Below are 20,824 nucleotides of genomic sequence, written 5' to 3'. Positions count from 1 at the left end.
ACTCTATCTGTGTTCTATAAATGAAACAGCAAAGCTCGGATGATAGCACATCTGTTTAGAGCATGGTTTACTGAATATTTTAAGACCACTGTTTAGAACTACTGCTAAGAAAATAAGATTCCTTTCGAAATATTACTGCACATCAACAATGCACGTGGTCACCCAAGAGCTCTGATGGAGATGTGCAAAGAGATTAATGTTGTGTTCTTACTTGCTAACACAATATATATGTGGCAGCTCATGGATCAGGGAGTAATTTCAACCTTCAAGTCTAATTTAAGAAATATATTTCATAAGGCTATAGCATTCTCAGTAATCTCTCTGATGGATATGGGCAAAGTAAATTGAAAACCTTCTGGAAATCATTCACCATACTAGATGCCATTAAGAACATTTGTGCCTCATTGGGAGGAGGTCAAAATGTCAACATTAACAGAAATTTGGAAGAAGTTTATTCCAGCCCTCATGGATGACTTGAGGAATTCCAGACATCAGTGGAGGAAGTAACAACAGATGTAGCAGAAATAGTGAGAGAAGTAGAATTAGAAGGAGAGCCTGAAGATGTGACTGAATTGCTGCAATCTCATGATAAACCTTGAATAGATGAGGAATTGCTTCTTACAGAAGAGGAAAGAAAGTGGTTTCTTAAGATAGAATCCACCCTTGGTAAAAATGCTGTGAACATTGAAGTGACAACAAAAGATTTAGAATATTATGTAAACTTAGTTCATAAGCAGTGGCAGGGTTTGAGAGAATTGATTCCAATTTTGAAAGAAGTTCTATGGTAGGTAAAATGCTATCAAACATCAATCATCACATGCTACAGAGAAATCATTCATGAAAGGAAGAGTTGGCTGGGTGCAGTGGCTCACACCTGCAATCCCAGTGATTTGGGAGGCTGAGGCAGGCCGATCACGAGGTCAGGAGTTCAAGACCAGCCTGACCAACATGTTGAAACCCTGTCACTACTAAAAATACAAAAATTAGCTGGGTGTGGTGGTGCACACCTGTAATCCCAGCTACTCAGGAGGCTGAGGCAGGAGAATTGCTTGAACCCAGGAGGTGGAGGTTGCAGTGAGCTGAGGTTGTGCCACTGTACTCCAGCCTGGGTGACAGTGACACTCCATCTCAATTAAAAAGAAAAAAAAAAAAAAAAAGAAGAGTCAATTGATGTGGCAAACTCATTGTCTTGTTTTATGAAATTGCCACAGCCATCCCAAGCTTCAGCAATCACCACCTTGATCAGTCAGCAACCATCAACATTGAGGCAAGACCTTCCACTGGCAAAACGATTATGACTCGCTGAAGGAAAAGATGATTATTTGCATTTTTAACAATAAGGTATTTTTAACTAAGGTATGCACAGCTTTTTAGACCTAATAGTATTGTGCACTTAATAGACTACAGTATAGTATAAGCATAAATTTTGTATGTACTGGAATACCAAACATTTATGTGACTCTCTTTATTAGATATTCTCCTTATTGTGGTAGTCTATAACTGAATCTTCAATATCTCTGATGTAGGCCTGCATTTTGAAAATGACCCAAGAAGCAAACACTAAGAAATCATAAAATTCATATGTGGTTAATAACTCCATTTTGGGCTCTGTGATTTCTTCAGATTGGGGAAAAAATCTGTTCTCTTGGCTTTCTTTGAGCATTCTTGGCTCCTGGCTAAGAACTGCGCTACATACAAACTCTGATGATAATCTTTCTTGCAGTATTTGTTTTCTGTGCTCTGCTGTGTCATCTCTGTAGTCTTCAATGCTGGTGCCTAGCTGCTGTCCCCTAACAACTGTCCCACAAAATGAGTATGAGAAAATCTGATTCTTATTAGAAGTCAAAATGGCCATCCTCTAAAACTTTATTTGTAATAATGACACCTCACATAATGGTAACCAACTGAATTGATTATATTCTCATATTTAAGAGTATGTTCTCCAATGTAGGGAGAAAAGGAGGTCTGAGAACTGAAGCCATCTACAACCACAGAGCTAACTGTACCAATGTGACTTTACTATCCCATGAAAATCTTGTCTGTGGAGATGAAGTTGAAAATGTCTCAGGAACTTACTGTAAATCCATTTATTCAGATAACAGAACACTCAACCAGCCCTCATAGAGTCTATAGCCCTTCTTAGAATATTAGGCTATTCAACTAAGCTCATTAAACAACTGTTTATGTGTTTTAAGATTTGCTTCCAAAGCCTCCTCTTGCTGTGTTTACCAATCCTAAACTGTTATGTCACTAATTTGCTCAATCCCAATTAGGTCTCCACACTGAAAGCACCACCTTAAAACAGACCCTTCGGCCACACGCGGTGGCTCATGCCTGTGATTCCAACAGTTTGGGAGGCCGAGGTGGGTGGATCACCTCAGGTCAGGAGTTCGAAACCAGCCTGGCCACAATGATGAAACCCCATCTCTACTAAAAATACAAAAAATAGCCAGGCACACTGGTGGGCACCTGTAATCCTAGCTACTTGGGAGGCTGAGGCAGGAGAATCACTTGAACCCAGGAGGTGGAGGTTGTAGTGAGCTGAGATCGTACCATTGCACTCCAGCCTGGGTGATAGAGTAAGACTCTGTCTCAAAACAACAACAACTACAACAACAACAACAACAAAAACAACAACAAAAAAAAAAAAACAGAAAAAACAAACAAACAAAAGACCCCTTCCCCATCCAAAATTGTATAAATATTTTGCCTTTGTTCTTCTTCCTCCTAGACATGAAAAGACTTTGTTTCCTTTACTGTGGGTGAGCAAAAAATTCAGCTTTGCTTAATCAGCCAGTTTTATTTTGTTGGCATTTTTGGAGAGTTGACCCTCAACAGCTTGCATATGAGAAACTTATTTACTTACTGAACACCACATAGCTGTTCAGATTTATTTTAGAGGTTATAAACTCAGAAAGAATAGATCCAGGCTGTAGACCAATTTTGTTGAGCTTAAAGTGTTAACTCATTCATTTTTAAAAAAAAATAGATTAGTAGCTAACACTTAAAAAATTGAAAGTTGTATGTAAAATCTGAATTTCTGGCTTTTTTCAAATACTAAACTTGGTAAAACTGGCCTGGCTTTTCTACATGATAATAACTGTTAGGTGCTTGAGATGTAGAGTACCCTTATAGCTTCCGCATAGTTCTTGCCACTCACTATTGTTTATATCTGGTTCGCTCATTTACATCAGGGGACAAAGAGTAAATATTTTTGGTTTTGAGGACCATATGGCCGCTGTCTCAACTACTCAGCTCTACTGTTGTAGCATGAAAACAGCAAACGGCAATGTCTAAATGAATGAGTGTTGCTGTGTTCCAGTAAAACTTTATTGACAGAAGCAGGCCTGAAGTTTATAATTTGTGACCCCTAAATCTGTGTAATATGCCTGGCTACAGGCAGCATTTAATTTGAAACCATTGTTTGTGATTGAACCAATCCTGGTCTGGCTTTATGGAGATGCCTATGAATTCTGAAGAGAAAAGGGCTGCAGTGGAAAATTAACAAATTGTATTAGGAGCGTTTGAGCCAATTAATTATGGGACTGCTTTTTCCTAAAAAAGATAACGCAAGAAAGGAAAGCTATCATTCCAAATGGCTTGAGGGAAAAGTGAGCACGAGAGAACAAAGGTCAAAATGGAGCAGCTTGACCATATGTGTTGCTGATGTGGAAAATCAGCTGTTTAAGGAATATTCAACTTGAATTTGTAAATGTCATCTACATATTAGCAGCTGGTTGTTTCTACCATGTATGCAAAAATATAGATTTGTTTCAAATTAATGTTAAATGTTGAGATAGCTAGAAAAAATAGAATCTCTTTAAATAGCAAACTTTTTGGCCCATGTAAATTAGGATTAGATTTGTAAAACTTCAATTTGCAATGACTTTTCTAGCAGCAAACTTAGGGCCCAGAGCCAAGAGATAATACCAAATATTATCTGAAAATACCATATATTTAACATTTTCTAAAGGAATCAGGCCAGGCGCCATGGCTAACATCTATAACCCCAACACATTGGGAGGTTAATGTGGGAGGACTTAAGGCCAGGAGTTTGAGATCAGCCTGGGTCATGTATCAAGACCCTATCTCTACAAAAAGAAATGAAAATAGACAGGCATTGTGGTATGTGCCTGTAGTACCAGCTACTCAAGAGGCTGAGGCAGGAGGATTGCTTAGATCAGGAGTTTGAGGCTGCAGTGGGCTATGATGGCACCACGACACTCCAGCCTGGGTGATAGAACAAGACCCTGTCTCTAAAAAAGGAATCAATTTGTTCCAATTATTATAACCAAAATAGTGATAATACATTATCGTTACTCTTTGAATCCACAAAACAAATTACAGAATTCTTCAAAATTTGCCTAAACAAAATAGAAATCTTTTGAATTGTGAAAGCAAAAATATAAATTTTTAAAACCCATTAAATCATAATTCACTAATTCACTCTTTTGGAAATTCTGAGAACAGCTGGGATAAAATCAATATTTGTCTAAAGGTGAAAATGACTTGGTAAGAAATTTAATTGCATTGGTGATTTTGTGGCATTCTCCTTAGTTGCATTGCCAGTCTTTTGAAAGAAGAGGCACATTGTTGCTGTCTTAATTTCTTCTCCACCAATTTTTCTTTTAGCCTCTTGAAAAGTAGTTTCTATTCCCACCACTCCATTCAAGCTCTTCTCAAGAAGGCCACTTTCTAGCCTTCTTATTTATACACTTATTAATCTTTTGTCAGTTCTCTTTTTCCTGAATCTCTCTGCTGGTTCCTTGAAGTTTTTGCCATCTTAACCTTTCACAACCAATAAGTTGCTGTTATTCTTTCATCATTCCAGCACCCTCTTCTGTTGAGTCTATTCTTTCTTCTACAGTCTAGCTAAGTACTCTTCAAGTATCTATCTTTGGCTGCTGGTCTTCATTCTCTTTTACTCTTGTCCTTAGAAATCTCAAGGACTTCAGAACCTTCTCCATTGATTTACAGTATTGTCCTCTTGCAAAGGCTACATTCCTTTATTTCTGCTTTCTGGAAATGTCCATAATTGTTGCTATAGAGAACTTTTTTGTTAAAGTCTCTCCATTGTAACTAATATAAGCCACACGACATTTTTTCTTCCCTCTTGCTATACGAGAATGGTGGATATTGAAATTATGTGCACACTGAAATTATGTGCACCATTCCTAAGCAAGATAGTAAAAAGGTCACTGAGGCCCCTTTTCTGTAGGATGGTTACATGCTTGCACTGATGGAGGTAAATATAATTTATAGATTACCTGTTTGGAATAATTTTATTTAGACCCTGTTCATATATTGGTTTAGCTAGGATGTAGTGGGAAAAAGCTGTATCTAAAATGCATATTTTTTTGTCCCTGGAAAAATTATAAAGAGGATTATGACAGTGTTTGGAGTTTTGGCCAGGAATTACTGCAGTCTCAGATGCAGGGGGCAGGGATATCCCTTTCCTAATCCACCAGTTTGGGATACAGGTATTCCAGGATTGTAGATGCTTTCAACTTCAGTCAGGAGGTCAAAGCAATGGGAAAAAATGTAGTTTTTACACTGTGTTTAATAAATAATGATGTAGTTTGTGCATTGTACTTAATAGGAAGTAAAAATCACGCCAATTTAAAAGGTTGAAATCTAAAAATTTTTTTCTCAGTACAACTACAAAGATGTGAATTTTGACTAGCACACTAGAGAATGTAGTACGCTACCTTCTTACCAAATCTAAAATAGATACATTGCCAGTATAACAGTCTCATTATATCTAAAATCCAGTTTATCATTTTTTTTTTCAAAATTATGTCTCTGTGTTACTTCTCCCTGGCTATCCACCAACCATTCTTTTCCTAACTAAAGCAGTGAATAATACATATTATGAAAGCATAATAATTAAAACAGCAAGCACTTAATAAATGAATTCAGTTTTCCAGACACTGTTCTAAGTGTTTAATTCTCATCAAAATCCTTTGAGGTCAGGATATTACTATTATTCCCACTTCATAAATGACATTTAAGATGAAATGATATGCTGAAGATAATATGAGTGTTATATGATAGATCTGAGATACAAACCCAGCCAGTCTTAAATCACACACAAGCTTCTCTTAACCATTCAACATATGGCCTCTCAAAACAGCAAGTCACCCTTGGAAGATCATTTAGTCTATTGAAAACGTCAGGTGGGTACTGCCTGTGTTAATTTGAGTTAAAATCTACCTCCATCGTTTTCATGTTGTGTGACCCCAGTCAAACTAATCCGTAAACTTCAAGTTCATTACCCATTAACTGTAACTAATTATTTCAGCTTTATGGATGTCTTGAAAAGCTTGATTTAATTATTTCACAATGTAAACATATATCAAATCATCACATTGTACCACATATATATATAACATATACCATTATTATCAATTAATAATTAAAAAACAAGAATTAAATCACATATATTTTAAGTTCTTGGGGAAAAAGGAACTTGGAATATAACCATTTCATCAATGTTGGTTTTCTTCACATCCTGCAATCCGTGTATCTAATTAGTTGCCAAGTTCTGTTGAATACATAGGACATTAAAATGTATTTCATACTCATTCCCTTCAATCATTATATCCTTAGTGCAAGTAAAATAAAAACATCTTCAATGGCTCTCCACTCTGGACGTTACTGATTCTGTCATTCAGTTTTCCTGTCTGTCTGCTCATGAACTTATTTCATCAACCGTACTTCCTATGGCTCCCCCAGTGAACCCTCTATTCCATTTGGGCTAGAATGTGCTTCTGTTATTCACCATCCAAATGTGTTTTATAAGTTCCATCTCAATGCCTTGTTTACATTGTGACCTCTGTTTTCTGCATTCTAGAAACAATACTGTACACAGGACATTACGAAAAAGAAAGAACATTTTCCCCTCCATTTTCTGGTTATAAACTCCTTTGTTGGGGAACTTGGAAGTCCTTGCTATGGTCTCAGATTTTAGAACAAAAGCCACTGGCAAAGCTAAATCAACCAAGGTGCTAATTGGGTTTTAAAATCTATTAAACAACTTGGTTCTATTTTTCACATCGGAAATATACAGACACCCTCTTCAGCATAACACTGAAAACTGTCCTGGAAGGGAAGAGAATGGAAAATTAGAATTTCAAACTATATTCTTACCCTACCTCAATCTTTAATTTTAAGGTAATCATAGAGAAAAATAAGGAGGTAGGTCATGCAAGCAAATGCAACAATGCATCTGTTTTTAAAAAATATATTCTACAATTCAAATTTCTACTAATTGAGATTAGCCTTCCTCCCAATAAAATTAATGAACATTGCTCCTAGTTTGCTGAGTGATAAATGGTGTGGGAATGGGGGAGCTGATGGCCATGACTTGGCACAGGTAAGATAAAGCAGTTGTTACTGGAAATGTTAGATTTCCTTAAATAAACAGCTGGGTCTGCAGAGGTGTGGATTATTTTAGTAGTATTCACAAGTTGTTGAGAATTTTGGAATAAGCTAAATCTTGATCAATTTAATCACATTTTTAATTTTCTTGCAAAAAAGATTTAGACATTCTAATGTAATCTTTTTCAAAGGAAAGTCTTTTTGTAAAACAAAAGAGTCTTTTTATAAAGCAAAGACATTGTGTAGAATTTTTCATGCACAAGTGTAGGTTTCTGCCTATTGGCACTGCCTCAAGAAAGTTATGTTAGTTCTAGAATCTGTCATGTTTTTCAAAGTCATGTTAAATTGGATCCTTGGCACCTCTTCCTCCATCCCCCAAAATGTGCTTGAACCTGAACAGGTTTCTTCCCATAAGTGAAGAGGCCATAAACAATTAATATATTCATAGTGAAAACATCATTTTAGTGAGCCAGGGTGATGCAAATATTATTGCTTAGGATTTTTTTTCTCTCCCAGTTTTTCCTTCACTGTATTTTGAGGGAGGATAATATTATCTATAACTTTAGATTTCCAGTAATGACAGAATCTAGTAAAAGCGGAACAGAGTATTTGGTAATTATGTCAACTTCAAAGTCAAAAAGTTATAGCAAATGAGTAAGAAATGAAGGCTCCTATCCAGAACCTACTTTAAAGCTGGAATTAATATTGATGTTTCTTCAAGCACAAGTACTGAGAATATGGATTACAGAAAATGATGTCTGAGATGAAGGTTTTATGTTTGAAGAATATGACTGATACTAACGACCATGTAAATACATTTTTAAAGTCAGTCAGTCAATTTAGAGTAGATGTGGTTGCTGTGAGGCTCTTTGAACTATTCATGTTTGGGAAGTAAAAGGGGATTCAAGTCAGTGAACCTGAGTCCAGCCCCTAATCCTAACGCCTCTTAACTCTAGGACTACTAGACACGTTATGACGCTTTTCTTAACCCCGGGTTTCTTGGCAGCACAATGAGGATAATAATAGTGCCTGCCTTATAGGTAATGGAGGATGTTTGAATAGTAATATATGTAGAAAATATTTTGTAAACTCTAAACCATATTGTTTAGGTTTTTCATTAGTAAAATAGTTCGAGTCTTTTTAGAAATATCACCAAGTGTCAGTAAATGTTATATTTACAATCTCCTATTTAGAAAAGAATTTATTACTTGCTCCTCTGTTTCTAGTTTGCTCTGTTTAAATTCACCACTTAACCTGCTGCCAGGGTGCTCACTGTTTCTCTCTCCCCCTCCTCTGCCCTCTACTCCTCTTTTTCCTCCTCCTCTTTTTTCTTCTCCTGCTTCTCTTCTTCCTTCTCCTCCTTTTCCATTTTCTCCTCCTTCCCCTCTGCTTCTAATATTGTAAATATTGTAAGTATAGTTAAGGAGGATTATATAATGGACACTTGTTTTCCTCCTCTTGTTTTATCAGATCTTAATCTTTTACTGTATTTTCTTCAGAATTTTAAAAATCGAAAACATTTCAGTTGAAGCTGCCTATATCTCATTCTCTCTCTACTTAGAGGTAACGGCCATCATGTCCTGGCTGAAAGGAGGCTAAAAATTCCATCTCTGTCACTTCCTATCTGTATAATAAGACAAATTACTTAGTCATCTGTGCTTCAATTTTCTTACCTATAAACTTGGAGGTATAATGATAAATATCCTATAAACTTGCTGTGGTGACTAAATGATAGAATTAAATATCTGTGAATTACTCACAATAGTGGATGACACTTACAAGACTCAAAAATGTTATAATTACTAGTAGCTGATATAGTAGATGCATCATGAATTTTGGTGTTTTATCATTCTCACATATATTTTTGTAACTCATATTTTGTATCCTACATAGTGAAAATATGCATTTTTTAAAAACTGCATAATTGGCATCACATACATGTATCATTTTACAATGTAATTGTTTTGTTCAACATTAGGTTTTTGAGATTTATTTATATTGTTAATTATATTTTTAGCTTGTTTATTTTTACTGCTTTATAGTGCTTAAAGACATTATATAAACATACCACAAGTTATCTATTGTCCTGTAAATGGATATTTGAGTTGTTTCTAATTTTTTGGTTGATGCAAATAATGTTACAATAAATAGCAGTAGTTGTGAAGCCTGTATTACATGTATTGAAGTTTTCCTACAGACTATACTTACAAGTGGAAATGCTGTGTAAGAGAATATACAAACTTTCATCTTCACTGGTATGGCCAAATTGTCCTCAATGGTGGTTATATTAACATTCATTTTTTCCAATAACGTGAGAATTCCTGTTTTTCCATGCACAAGAGGAAGTGTTAAATATTTAAAAATTTATCTGTTAGAATAGGTATTAAATGTATTTCACTGCAGATTTAATTTGCATTTACTAAATTACGAGTGAAGCTGGGAGTCTTATAAAATGCTTATTGGCCATTTTGGTTTCCTTTTCTATGAATTACCCATTCAAATCCCTTGTCCAGTTGACCTTTGGGTTGTCCTTGGATTTTCAAGAGTTCTTTATAATTCTGGGTACTGGTACCTTTTCAGGTATAAATATTTCAAATCTCTCAGAGATTCTGCCTTGTCCTTTAACTTTATTTTTAGTGTTTTTGTTTGAACAGAGTTTGACATTCTTTTCCCTTTTCATGTCCTACTTTTTTAAATGTACCCTTCTCTAAGACCTTAAATGTGTTATTTTATCTATTCTTTGGACATTCTGAAGTTTTGTTTTTGGTCCCAGATCTTCAATCTACCTGAAATTTATTTTTGCTAAAGATACTAATGGAAACTAATTCTCTTCTTCCTTCAACTTGATTTACCAACTGTTCAAATGACATCTACTACAAAATTGTTACTTTCTTCCTGAATATTATAAAACATAATTATTATAATGATAATGCTGTGGGATATATATATATATATATGAGATATGCATTTTATGATATGTATTTTTTCATTTCTTCTAAAAAAAAAAAAAAGAAACAGGACATATGTGCAGGTTTGTGACATAGGTATACATGTGCCATGGTGGTTCACTGTACCTATTGACCCTCCTCTAAGTTCCTCTCCTCACTCCTTACCCCTCAACAGGCCCTGGTGTGTGTTGTTCCACTCTCTGTGTCCATGTGTTCTCATTGTTCAACTCCTACTTATGAGTGAGAACATGCAGTGTTTGGTTCTCTGTTACTCTGTTAGTTTGCTGAGGAGGATGGTTTCCAGTTTCATCCATGTCCCCGCAAAGGACATGATCTCATTCCTTTTTATGGCAGCATAGTATTCCATGATATATATGTACCACATTTTCATTATCCAGTCTATCGTTGATGGACCTTTGAGTTGGTTCCATGTCTTTGCTATTATAAATAGTGCTGCAGTAAACATATGTGTGCATCTGTCTTTAGAGTAGAATGATTTATATTACTTTGGGTATATACTCAGTAATGGGATTGCTGGGTCAAATGGTATTTCCGGTTTTAGATCCTTGAGAAATCACCATACTGTCTTCCACAATGGGTGAACTAATTTACATTCCCACCAACAGTGTGAAAGTGTTCCTATTTCTCCACAGCCTTACCAGCATCTATTATTTCCTGGCTTTTTAATGATAGCCATTCTAACTGGTGTGAGATGGTATCTCATTGTGGTTTTAATTTGCATTTCTCTTATCAGTCATGTTGAGCTTTTTTTCATATGTTTGTTGGCCACGTAAATGTCTTCTTTTGAGAAGTGTCTGTTCATATCCTTTGCCCACTTTTTGATGGGGTCAGTTTTTTCTTGTAAATTTGTAAAATTTCTTTTAAATCTGGATATTAGACCTTTGTCAGATGGGTAGATTGCAAAAGTTTTCTCCCATTCTGTGGATTGCCTATTCACTCTGATGATAGTTTCTTTTGCTGTGCAGAAACTCTTTAGTTTAATTAGATCTGATTTGTCAATTTTGGCTTTTGTTGCAATTGCTTTTTCATGTTTCTGTCATGAAGCCTTTACCTATGCCTTTGTCCTGAATGGTATTGCCTAGGTTTTCTTCTAGGGTTTGTATGGTTTTGGATTTTACATTTAAGTCTTTAATCCATCTTGAGTTAATTTCATGTAAGGTATTAGGAAGGGGTCCAATTTTAGTTTTCTGCATATGCCTAGCCAGTTTTTCCAGCACCATTTACTGAGTAGGAGATTCTTTCCCCATTTCTTGTTTTTGTTAAGTTTGTTAAAGATCCGATGGTTGTAGATGTGTGCTGTTATTTCTGAAGTCTCTGTTCTGCTCCATTGGTCTATATGTCTGTTTTGGTACTAGTACTATGCTGTTTTGGTTACTATAGCCTTGTAGTATACTTTGAAGTCAGGTAGCGTGATGCCTCCAGCTTTGTTCTTTTTGTTTGGGATTGTCTTGGCTATAGGGGTCTTCTTCGATTCCATATAAAATTTAATGTAGTTTTTTCTAATTCTGTGAAGAATGTCAATGGTAGTTTGATGGGAATGGCATTGAATCTATAAATTACTATGGACAGTATGGCCATTTTCATGATATTGATTCTTCTTATCTATGAGGATGAAATGTTTTTCCATTTGTTTGTGTCCTCTTTTATTTCCTTGAGCAGTGGTTTGTAGTTCTCCCTGACAAGGTCCTTCACATCCCCTGTTAGCTGTATTCCTAGGTATTTTATTATCTTTGTAGCAACTGTGAATGGGAGTTCATTCATGATTTGGCTCTCTGCTTACTTATTGTTGGTGTAAAGGAATGCTTGTGATTTTTGAATACTGACTGTGTATCCTGAGACTTTGCTGTAATTGCCTATCAGTTTAAGGAGATTTGGTGCTGAGATGATGAGGTTTTATAAATGCAAAATCATGTTGTCTGCAAACAGAGAGACAATTTGACTTCCTCTCTTCCTAGTTGAATACCTTTTATTTCTTTCTCTTGCCTGATTGCCCTGGCCAGAACTTCCAATACTATGTTGAATAGGAGTCGTGAGAGATGGCATCCTTATCTTGTACCGGTTTTCAAAGGGAATGCTTCCTGCTTTTGTCCACTCAATCTGATATTGGTTGTGGGTTTGTCATAAATAGCTCTTATTATTTTGAGATATGTTGCATCAATACCTAGTTTATTGAGAGTTTTTACCATGAAGGGATTTTGAATTTTATTAAAAACCTTTTCTGCATCTATTGGGACAATCGTGGTTTTTGTTTTTGGTTCTGTTTATGTGATGGATTACCTTTATGGATTTGCATATGTTGAACCAGCATTTCATCCCAGGGATGCAGCAACTTGATTGTGGTAGGTAAGTTTTTTTTATGTGATGCTGGATTTGGTTTGCCAATATTTTATTGAGGATTTTTGCATTGATGTTCATTAATCTAAAATTTGGCCTAAAATATTTTTTGTTGTTGTTGTTTTGTTTCTGGAAAGTTTTGGTATCAGGATGATGCTGGCTTCATAAAATACGTTAAGGAGGAGTCCCTTCTTTTCAATTATTTGGAATAGGTTCAGAAGGAATGGTACCAACTCCTCTTTGTATTTCTGGTGGAATTCAGCTGTGAATCCATCTGGTCCTGGGCTTTCTTTTTTTCTTTTTTTTTTGGTTGGTAGGCTGCTAATTACTGCCTCAATTTCAGTACTTGTTACTGGTCTATTCAGGGATTTGACTTCTTCCTGGTTTCGTCTTGGGAGTGTGTATGTGTCCAGGAATTTATCCATTTCTTCTAGATTTTCTTGTTTATTTGCATAGAGGTGTTTATGCTATTCTCTGATGGTAGTTTGTATTTCAGTTGGATAGGTGGTTATATCCCCTTTATCATTTTTTATTGTGTCTATTTGATTCTTCTCTCTTTTCTTCTTTATTAGCCTAGCTAGTGGTCTATTTTGTTAATTTATTCAAAAAAACCAGATCCTATATTCATTGACTCTTTGGAGGGTTTTTCATGTCTCTATCTCCTTCAATTGTTCTCTAATCTTAGTTATTTCTCGTCTTCTGTTGGCTTTTGGATTAGTTTGCTCTTGTCTCTCTAGCTCTTTTAATTGTGATGTTAGGGTATTGATTAAAGATCTTTATAGCTTTCTGATGTGGGCATTTAGTGCTGTAAATTTCCCTTTTAACACTTTAGCTGTGTCCAAGAGATTCTGGTATGTTGTCTTTTTGTTCTCATTGGTTTCAAATAACTCCTTTATTTCTGCCTTAATTTTGTTATTTACTCAGTAGTCATTCAGGAGCAAGTTATTTAATTTCTATGCAATTGTGTGGTTTTGAGTGAGTTTCTTAATCTTGAGTTCTAATTTGATTTCACTGTGATCTAAGAGTCTGTTTTTACATTTGCTGAGGAGTGTTTTACTTCAATTATGTGGTCAATTTTAGCATAAGTGCCATGTGGCACTGAGAAGAATGTATATTCTGTTTATTTGGGTTGGAGAGTTCTGTAGATGTCTACTAGGTCCACTTGATCCAGAGCTGAATTCAAGTCCTGAATATCCTTGATAATTTTCTCTCTCATTGATCTGTCTAATATTGACAGTAAAGTGTTAAAGTCTCCCATTATTTTGTGGGAGTCTAAGTCTCTTTGTAGGTCTCTAAGAACTTGTTTTATGAATCTAGGTGCTCCTGTATTGGGTGCGTATATATTTAGAACAGTTAGCTCTTCTTGTTGAATTGTTCCCTTTACCATTACGTAATGCCCTTGTCTTTTTTGTCCTTTGTTGGTTTAAAGTCTATTGTCAGGGACTTGGATTGCAACCCCTGCTTTTTTGCTTTCCATTTTCTTGGTAAATTTTCCTCCATCCCTTTATTTTGAGTCTATATGTGTCTTTGCACATAAGATAGGTCTCCTGAATACAGCACATCAATGGGTCTGGACTCTAATTTGACAGTGTCTTTTATTTGGGACATTTAGCCCATTTACATTTAAGGTTAGTATTGTTATGTGTGAATTTCATCCTGTCATTATGCTGCTATTTGGTTATTTTATACACTAGTTGATGTAGTTTCTTCATAGTGTCATTGGTCTTCATATTTTGGTGTGGTTTTTGCAGTGACTGGTACCGTTTTTGCCTTTCCATATTGAGTGCTTCTTTCAGGAGCTCTTGCAGGGCAAGGCCTGGTGTTTACAAAATCCCTCAGCATTTGCCTGTCTGAAAAGCATTTTATTTGTCCTTCACTTATGAAGCTTAGTTTGGCTGGATACGAAGTTCTGGGTTGAAAATTCTTTTCTTTAAAAATGTTGAATATTGGTGCCCAATCTCTTTTGGCTTATAGAGTTTCTGCCTAGTGGTCTGTTGTTAGTCTGATAAGCTTCCCTTTATAAGTGGCCTGGTCTTTTTCTCTGGCTCCCCTTAACATTTTTTTTTTCATTTTGACCTTGGAAAATCTGACGATTATGTATTTTGGGGTTAACCTTCTTGTGGAGTATCTTAATGGTGTTCTCCGTATTTCCTGAATTTGCGTGTTGGTCTGTTTTGCTAGATTTGGGAAGTTCTGCTAGATAGTATCCTGAAGTGTGTTTTCCAGCTTGTTTACATTCTCATAGTCTCCTTCAGGTACTCCAATCATTCGTAGTTTCAGCCTTTTTATGAAGTCCCATTTTTCTTGAAGGCTTTGTTTATTCCTTTTTATTTCTTCTTTAGTCTTGTCTGCATGCCTTATTTCAGCAAGGTGATCTTCAAACTCTGTTATCCTATCTTCCACTTAGTTGATTTGGCTATTGATACTTGTGTATGCTTCACAAAGTTCTGGTGCTGTAGTTTTCAGCCCCATGAGGTCGTTTAACTCTCTAAACTGGTTATTCTAGTGAGCAATTACTCTATCCGTTTATCATGGTTCTTACCTTCTTTCTGTTGGGTTAGAACATGCTCATTTAGCTCAGCATAGTTTTTTTATTACCCATCTTGTGAAGCTTACTTCTGTCAATTCATCCATCTGATCCTCCGTCCATTTCTGTGCCCTTGATGGAGAGACACTGAGATCATCTGGAGAAGAGGCGCTCTGGCCTTTTGAGTTTTCAGCATTTTTTCATTTATTTTTTCTCAGCTCTGTGAATTTGTTTAGTTTCGGTCTTCGAAGCTGCTGACCTTTGGATGGGTTTTTTGGGGGGGCTTTTGTTGTTGGTGGTCATGGTGTTGTTGTTGATGCTGTTGTTGTTGCTTCCTGCTTGTTTTTTTTTTCAGTGTTCAGGTCCCTCTTCTGTAGGACTGCTACAGTATGCTGGGGGTTCATTTCAGGCCCTATTCATCTTATTCATTCCTGTGCCTGGAGATGTCACTCAAGGAGGCTGGAGAACAGCAAAGATGGGTGCCTGTTCCTTCTTCTGGGACCTGTGACCTCAAGGGGCGCCAACCTGATGCCAGTAAGATCACTCCTGTATAAGGTTTCTGACAACCCCTGTTGGAGGGTGTCACCCAGTTGTGTGGCATGGGGAACAGGACTCATTTAATGAAGCACTTTGTCCCTTGGTGGAGGGCGTGTGCCTCCCGCAGGAGAAACTCACTTGTCTGGGCTGCCCTGATTCCTCAGAACTACCAGGAAGAAAGGCCAAGGCTGCTGGTCTACAGACTGTGGCCACCCCTTCCCCTCAGGGCTCAGGCCCAGGGATATCTGGGTTCTGTCCCTGAGCCTCTGACTGGAGTTATTGGAGAGTTCCTGCAGGGAAGCCCCACCAGATGAGGAAGTACGAGTCAGGGTCAGGCCTGCAGAGGCACTCTGGCCACAGATTGCCACAGCCAGCTTATTGGACTGTGGGGAACAAGTCTTGGGACCAAGTCATTCAGCCTCCCTAGCTCCCGCAGGGGAAAAGCACAGCCTTTAGCTATAGAGATGTGTGCAGCTCTTCACCCGCCCAGGGAGCTTAGCATGTTATGCAGTTGCGAGTCCCAGTACTGGCTGCTGCGCCTCGCCTAAGGAGCTCAAACAGGCTTAGAAAGCAGGCAGTGGCAGCTGTGGTGTTGGTCACCCCTCTCCCCGGAAACAGATTCTAGCTGAGAGACTGTTGAGAATCTGTGTGTTCCAGGGTTGGGGCACTAGGCCCGAATGGTGTGGGTTCGTGAACGGGATCTTCCGATCCATGGGTTGCACAGTTTTGTGGAAAAAGCATGCTTTCCCTGCTTTTTCATACATTTGTATGAGTGTTCTATACTTTACAAATTTTTACTTGGCAATAATTTGTGCTCATTCATTTATTCAATTCCCAGCGTTCACTCACTTCCTCCCTTGGCTGGGGGGAGGACGATCCCCTGCCCTGTGCGGCTCTCAGGTGGGCCACTGCAACACCCTGTTCTTCCTTCTCTCCGTGGGTCACACCAGCCTCCTAGTCAGTTCTGATGAGAGAACCTGGATACTCTGGTTGCCGGTGAAGGGCTCACATGATTATGGTTTTATTCGATGGGAGCATCTGAATGCCACTGTTTCTAGTTGGCCTTTTTGGCCCTGCCTCCTGTGATATGTATTATATATACAATAAGTAGTCCTCAATGTCATCATTCGGCTCTTGGAAACTGAGTGCAAGCGAAACGGCATATAAGGAAACCACATAGGCTAATTGACATAAACAAGAGTTAAGCTCATAAGGCATATTTCTAGTCATAAAAATATCACCAAACTTCTAAATAGAAGCCAAACACTTCTAATATTATACACTGAACTAAATGTGAGCTATACATACATCTATACATATATTTATAAAATATGAATACAAACAAAAATGATTTACCCAATTTTTGGTGAATCAGTGAGTGACTGTGGTCGTGGTAATGGTGGGTTAAGTCAAGAAATAAATGTTTGCAAAGCAAAATTGTTGAGGAGTCCCTCCTACCACCATGTAGTTCAAACCCAAACAATAACATATCATGGGCTCACTGAGCACTTACGGATTGCATCATTTATTGTCACATATTTGTATGAGTGTTCTATACTTTACAAATTTTTATTTGGCAATAATTTGTGCTCATTCATTTATTCAATTCCCAACACATTGATTTCAGTTCAGGGTCTTGGGTAGTCAGAGCCTAACCCAGCAGCACAGGGTACGAAGCAGGTACCCATCCTGGACGGGACATTTTATTCCAGGGCACACTCTTTCACACATCCACACTCACTCAGACTGAAACAATTTAGACATTCAATTCGCCTAACCTGCACAGCTCTGGGATATGAGAGGAAATCAGCCAGAATACCAGGAGAAAATCCACACAGACATGGGAAGAACATGCAAACTCCACATAGACAATGATATTAGCTAGAAATCAATTTTTTTTCTCAACATTATAAGGAAACAATGTTATTCAAGGGTCTGCTGTATATGTATGCATACATATGTATACACACTATACATACATATGCATATGTGTATGTACATATGCATATATATAAATACATATGTAAAACTTAACTATATCTTAATCTGTCATCATTGATACTTACGCCTTACACTTCAGCTGAAAAGAACAATCTGTAGGTCTTGAGCTTGTCTTGATGTTTTACAACTCCAAACTTATCTGCCTGCCACTCCCCAGCCTGGAGTACTGTAAGGTATACTTGGCATATTCCTGTCAATTTTTTGAGACTTGGTTTAAGTGTCCCATCCTCTGTGAAACCCACTCAGCCAACCTTAATTATTTCCCCATTTTATTTAGGACACTGTCACTGCAATTATTATTTTTTGAACCTGCCACTCAAGTATACACATACCCCACTCAGTGCCAAGGATTGTCTTGAGGCAGAACTGTCTGGAACTCCTGTATGTGCCTCCATGAAAGTCTGCGTGTAACTATTTATTTGTCAATCTTCCCACTAAAATGGGAGCACTTTTATTCCTAAACCCCGGGACTCAGCACAGTGCTTGATATCCAGTAAGTACTCATTAATATTTGTTGAATGAATAAATGCATTTTAAAAAGCTGTGCATTAAAAATGTTAAATATCTTAGGATATTCTTTCCTTAGCTAGCAACATTACAGGAGAACAGAAACTCCAAATTTGACCTTAAAACTCTGTAAGATTTACAAGTTGGACTAGATTTTCCCGAGAAATAGCATGAGATACAAATTGGAACCTAAGCACTGAGATAATTTTTTCTGGCTACTTTGCGAAATATCAGGTAAGGCATGTTAATAATTAATTAAGTCTTTCATAGTCAAACAGTAGTGAAACTTTGCAACATGGAGAGAATTCCTAATAAATCTGGCACATAGTGTTAATTTTCACAGCCAAAGTTTATGAGTACTATCAAAAGAGTTTCTAGCATTAATGGACTTTGCTGAAAATTTTCTAGTTTGCCATCTGATACAATGAATTTGTCAATATTTTTGTGTGGTTGTTTTGTTTTGTTTTAATTTTAAGCAGGACATAATTTTTGAGCAGAGCATAATAAGGACAGAAATCTAGAAATCCAGGGAAAGATGATCTGGTGGCTCCATATGGAAAATTATTAGAGTTCATACAACACTTAAGTAATTTCTCATCTCTGATCTTCAACTTCCTTTACACATGAAACAAAGAACCTGGATTTGTCTCTCACATTCTCTATTTTAAACTGCTCTAGAATTTTCAGTTGAAGAGAACTTCACTGAGTGAGTTTCTTGACCCCATAATGTTCAAACATAACTTTGACAGACTAGGTCAAGATATTCAACTGTGAATTCAAGCATCTGGGGAAAAGATGAGATTAAATGATTATTAAAGTTTCTTCTCTCCTTCAAGAGGGGAATGGAGAGGTAGGGGAATGGGAACAAAATGACAACAACTACTTTATCATGCTGGTCAGAGTAGCCCTTGGGCATATCAACAGAACTGAGATTAGTTATTTAGGGTTTTAGACTACAGTGAAAGTGTAATGTGATGAGGATATTCAATTACTTAGTTTCATAAAGATCAAGAGCTCCTGGATAAGAAGAAAAGCCTTTTAGATAAGAGGAGACTTGATCTCATGAACATAAAAGAGACATCATTTACTTTAAATTAGATTTAGAGGCCTGGGCCAAAAAGGCAAATTAAGTACAAAGAACCAAGTAGAACAGAGATGCTGTGGGGAAAAAAAGAACCAAGTGTATATGAAAGAAATGAGAGACTTTTAATGCACTGTAGTCTAAGCATTATTTACCTTCATTGAGATGAAGGGGAAAATGTTGATGGAAAAAAAAGTGTTCATCACTGTAACTGAATTTAGGTTGAAAGAAGCTCGTATCTTAATGCTTAGGTGAGTCTGTTGGAACACACAGAAAAAGCTATTGTCTTAGGTGGTTTCCCTTAGAAAAAGCACTTAGGTTAGAATTCTTGTTCAAAGGAATTATTGAGGGAGTGCTCAAGAGGAGCAGGGAAGCAGAAAGCGTCAGGGGCAAAAAGAGCTAATCAAGCATGTGGTAACAGCTGGAGACCAGCTTCCATTTGATCTCTTGGTGAAAGACTGGAAGACAAATTGTGCCCCAGAGTGTGTCCCACCTTAAAGGAAGAGGAATGGTCTTTCGCCAGTGCCAGTCAGTTATTGAGCAAGATCTGGAAAGTGATGGGTTCAGGACATGCTACCCCCAAATACAGCACCTTGGCATTTGAGAAAATGGCAGAAGCAAGAAGGTCACTCTCTGACCTTCTCTTGCCCCTATCCCTTGAATCAGGCCTTAAGACCTAGAAAAGACTTCTCTGAGTTTCCTCTGAAGCAGGTCATAAGACCCTCACTCGAGAGGCACCCTCCCTTGACCTGGAGAAAAGAAGTATCTTTATCTCTGAAGACACAAGGACACATAGAAGAATGCTCTCGGTTTACTATAGTTAGATCATACACTTCTTTGTCCAATAATACTTCCCACAACTATCCACATCTTCATCAAACTTATACATAGGTTTCTGTTACTTTGGGTCTTCATTTCTGAGGACTCCTGTGTCACATAAACTTATTAAATGATTTCAAATCCTTTTCTCTTGTTAATCTGCCTTTTGTTATAGGAGCTTCAATCATGAACCAAAGAATCTGTGAGAAAAAAGAAATCCTTTCTCCCCTACAGGGAAGATGCAGAGTGTACCACGGAGGCAGATCCCCAGTTGACAAAAGTAATTCTCCAGAGAAGTGGGGAGCTAAAAATTGTCATCAGTCAGCACTTACAACAGTCAGGTCTTGCGTTTACTAGCTGGTAAAGGGCATTTTGCTGAGGCCCCAACAGCATCCACTTCTCTGACAAGTCTTTCCCAAGGAATCACTATCTTTTCAGTGTTTCTGTCCTGCCCTATATATAATTCTGCCTTCTTGTTCTCACAAACATTTGTATCTGTTTAGTTATGTCCCTGCCATCAACTATGAGCCTTACGTGAGGAAATTTGCTTTTTCAACTTCAAATCCCAGAATTTAACACAAGTGCTATTTTTTTGGAAAATAAAATTATTCTCTTTCTGGTTTGTTATTTTAGAAATCCTGCATTTCTAGAATGATGTTCCTTTCTACC

At 37.2% G+C, this 20,824-nt stretch overlaps 1 protein-coding gene across 3 annotated transcripts in view; it reads left to right on the top strand.

The window, feature by feature from the left end:
• LOC126939425 (40S ribosomal protein S17-like) overlaps positions 1-20,824 on the top strand; it is a 670,460-nt gene that overhangs the window by 137,163 nt on the left and 512,473 nt on the right. The window contains exon 1 of one of the 3 annotated variants that reach the window (XM_050764794.1): positions 7,347-7,352. The exons of the other annotated variants lie outside the window; for them this stretch is intronic. The gene's annotated coding sequence lies outside the window, so the exon portion shown is untranslated. Of the gene's footprint in view, positions 1-7,346; positions 7,353-20,824 lie in introns of those variants that run through there. 3 annotated transcript variants of the gene reach the window in all.

This window comes from Macaca thibetana, chromosome 16 (genome assembly GCF_024542745.1).
Source record: "Macaca thibetana thibetana isolate TM-01 chromosome 16, ASM2454274v1, whole genome shotgun sequence".
Taxonomy (NCBI): domain Eukaryota; kingdom Metazoa; phylum Chordata; class Mammalia; order Primates; family Cercopithecidae; genus Macaca; species Macaca thibetana.
Note: the sequence above shows the minus strand (reverse complement) of the source record. Positions and strands in the feature narration are given on the sequence as shown.